Here is a 3744-nt window from a genome sequence, read left to right as displayed (position 1 = left end):
TTCAAAACAGAAGAGTGCGCAGGTAAAATGGACAGAAAGTGGACACAGGAAATTATAACTTTTTTTCCCCCTGTCAGTTGAGCATAAAAGAGAGAGAGAGAGAGAGAGAGAAAACTTTTATTTAAAATGAGGAAGGTTGCTCGAGCAACTTGGGTGGCACCCCTAGTCCAAGGCGAGGCCCCTCACGCAGTCGCTGCACGCGGAAACAACCACCTCAAAGAATCAGCATAAATATGAAGCTGGAAGTAGAAAAAAAAATTCAATTGGGCACTTTGTTGACCTAAAGTGCGGTGAATCAAAAGCCTTAAGCGCGGTGTTGCTGCTTGTGTCAGTGATGTGTTGTTAAGATGTTAAGCTTCGCCTCTAAGAGTGAAACTCGACAGCGTCCTGCAACGCTACGCCTTGCTCGCCGGCAAATTGGTTTTTGAGGAAAGGAAATTATCTGTCTCTCATATCTCGGTGGTCACCTAAACCTCGCCGTAACGGGAAGGGAGGAAGATGGGAGTGAACGAAGACACGGTATTAACTAGACGCGCCTTTGTTCATTCCAAACCATTGAGCTGACATGGCGGAGTGGTTAGCATGCTCGTCTCGCACTCCGGAGACCGGGCTTCGATTACCCGAACTCGACCAATTTCCTACTCGGCTTTATTTATTTATCTGGCCTGATTAGAAAGGTTAATTAGGCTAATTGGGTGATTAATAAATTAACTAAACTCATTCCCACTCACTTGGAGCATCACTATACGATCCCTTTAATGATTGCATGGTTATAGTCAAAGTACAATTGGCCCCGTTTGAAATTCGCGCACTGTGACGTCACGACCGCTTCGACCAATTGAAAAGCGTGACATTTCTGTCGACAACTCCTGCTTACAACGATGAGGCATTAAAGGCTTCCGCCTTAAAACTTCAGGACCAACTACGTGCCTGACTGTCATTCACTAAGCACAAGGGGTGTAAGGGTAAATATTGGATTTTACTGCGGCACTTCCAGACAGCAACCTTATACCAATTTATTCAAACTCGTTCTACTTTCTTCACTCATCAGCCTTGCAGTACGCCAGAGGAGGGCCCCCGCTCAATTTCCAGCTCTCGGCGACCGCAACCATTCTGTACAAGAACATTTGTGTATTTCACTTACATGGATATATGGCAGCTTTAGCTGCGATGGAACCTAAGTTCCGTTTCCCAGTAGCCGAGAGCCACGTCCTTATGTCGTGCGCAAGTGTTTAGTTTAGTTTAGTTTATGGGGTTTAACGTCCCTAAGCGACTAAGGCTATGAGAGACGCCGTAGTGGAGGGCTCCGGAAATTTCGACCACCTGGGGTTCTTTAACGTGCACTGACATCGCACAGTACACGGGCCTCGAATTTCTCCTCCAAGGAAATTCAACCGCCACGGCCGGGATCGAACCCGCGTCGCTCGGGACAGCAGCCGAGCACCATAGCCACTGAGCCACCGCGGCGGCCCGTCGTGCGCAAGTGTAGAAAGCCGCTAGTCATATAAGCAATGAAAGCATACGAGAATGTTCCACTTTTTTTTTACCTTGCGCTGATCACTGAGAAGATATTCGTGTCATTATTTTATGATCGAAACGCAATTGATTAGAAAATAGAAGAAATACAGCCAATTGCTGCTGGTGGGAACCAAACCCAAAGCCTCCAAAGTTTGCGTGCGATGCTGTACCGATTTTGCTACGGCAGCAGCGTTCCATTGTTCTACGTTCGGGGGTATTTATGTTTAATGTAATCAAAACTTGAGAATTTCCACCCGCGCCACCATTCTCCACAGCGGCGAACGTAGTGCGTCCTGTATTACCGCGTGTGTAGCTTGGAAAGTGAGTGAACGGTGATGGCAAATGCTAGGCGACAACTATCTTATATATACAAAGTACAGCATTAAGACTGCCAGAACCGAGGCCCTCCTTGGCTTTTGGGCAGAAAAGGGTAGAGAAATGAACGGGTCGTTATGAAACACAGATGAAGGAAGCCTACAGGCATCAAAATAAAAGAAAGCATCGGAGAATGTTTCACATTGTTTTTACTTTGCGTTGATCAAAGGGAAAATAGCAGCACCATTATTTTGTGGCTGCAGCATAACTGATTAGAGTGAAGAAGAAAGACAACTATATGCATTTGGTAGGATCCACCAGCTGGTCGAAATTTCCGGAGCCCTTCACTACGGTGTCCCTCAGAGCTTGAGTCACTTTGAGTGGTTAAATTCCCATGGATCACTTAAACAACACCCACGACCTCCGGGTTTGCGTAGTGTGATCTACCAACCAGGCCACGACGGCCGCTTCAGGGATATCCATGCAGCGTTTTAGTCAGACTTGAGAGTGTCGGCTGCTGATTATCCCTCAGCCATTAAATAATTGCACTATTGTTTTCCCATTGATCAAAACAAATCACAAAAAAGCTGGGAACATTCACTTACCCTTTCCTTTGCTTCGGTGACCACTGGCTCCCTACACTTGTCTGCATCTGCACAGCGTGTCGCATAGTTGGCCAACGTAAACTAGTTTAAACAGGAAAGGAGAACGAGACACAGAGAAGTGCATGCCCCGAGTGCGCACTGAACGAGTATACAACCTTTAACACTTAAGCACTAGTACCTGCGGATCTAAGCAGGACACAACTTATAAAAAACAAACAAGGAGAATGTTCCTTCAGCAACCACACTGCTGGCCGATTCTGCACGCGGTTACGAAGCTAGGAACTCATGCACTGCTTTACTAGTCTGCAGCAATATATGCTGTTTTCTTCTTTATTATGCTCATAAGTTGCCTTCAGGACATTTAACAATCGAGTCATAGGCTGGAGAGACGAGGCCTCGGGGAGGAAAGGCAAAGACCCGGAAATTTATCTACACTTTATATCTGCGCAGAAGTGTCTCCTAAGGTCACCCACTACGGCCCTAATATTATCTCTGTCGCGACTCGACAGACTCAGATGAAGCAACAGTATATGGCAAGCGGAGCTTTCTCCATCCGCGGTTGAAGCCCGTTGCCATAGCCATCGAGCCATGACTAATACCACTCGTTATAAGCCCAATATTGCCCTCTCATATATCAGGAGTGGCCGCAGGGCCGACCATATTTCACTCGTCGAACGCTTCGTGTTCCCTGTATGGCGATAGAAGTGATCCATGCGGCGAGATTATTATTGCACATGCTGCCCCTCTGTCCACCACTATGCAAGTCAACAAGCTTGGAAGAGCCCCGAAACGGGTGAAGGCGTAGGGAAGAAGGGAGGCATGAAAAGCAAGCTACAATAGCCATCATTCTCGCATTCCACCTCGCCCCAGTACATTCGCTGGAGAGGACAAAGACGCCAGACGACAGTCGCCATCGGGGGAAAGGGAGATGGAGGGACATATAGGGAAGTGGAGAAAGAGCTTAACGGAAGTAACTTCCGTTGTGCCGGGCGATGAGAAGAAAAGAGCAGCCGGAAATGAAGGCAAGTGTCCGCCCCATCTATTGTGCAGCGAATGCCTCCGGACATGACATGGCTGAGCAGCTTTTGTCTGTCACTGCTTCCAAGGAAGGAAGAAAGGGAGAAATGGGCAGCGCGGGAAAAACATCCTGCTATGCTTGCACTCCCGACCTCTTTATAAGCCCAAAAGATGCTTCTTGAGCCAAAAGGAGTTTAGAGCATTCGTTCTCAGCGTGGCGGAGAGGAGCGGCCTCTCTCCCAGTTCTCTGTTCCTGCTCAGCGTACGTGCTGCTCCTGCTTCTGTGTCT

Source organism: Amblyomma mixtum, chromosome 7 (genome assembly GCF_055824585.1).
Source record: "Amblyomma mixtum isolate Tamu chromosome 7, ASM5582458v1, whole genome shotgun sequence".
NCBI lineage: Eukaryota > Metazoa > Arthropoda > Arachnida > Ixodida > Ixodidae > Amblyomma > Amblyomma mixtum.
The sequence above is the reverse complement of the archived record's forward strand: the minus strand, read 5'-3'. Positions refer to the sequence as shown.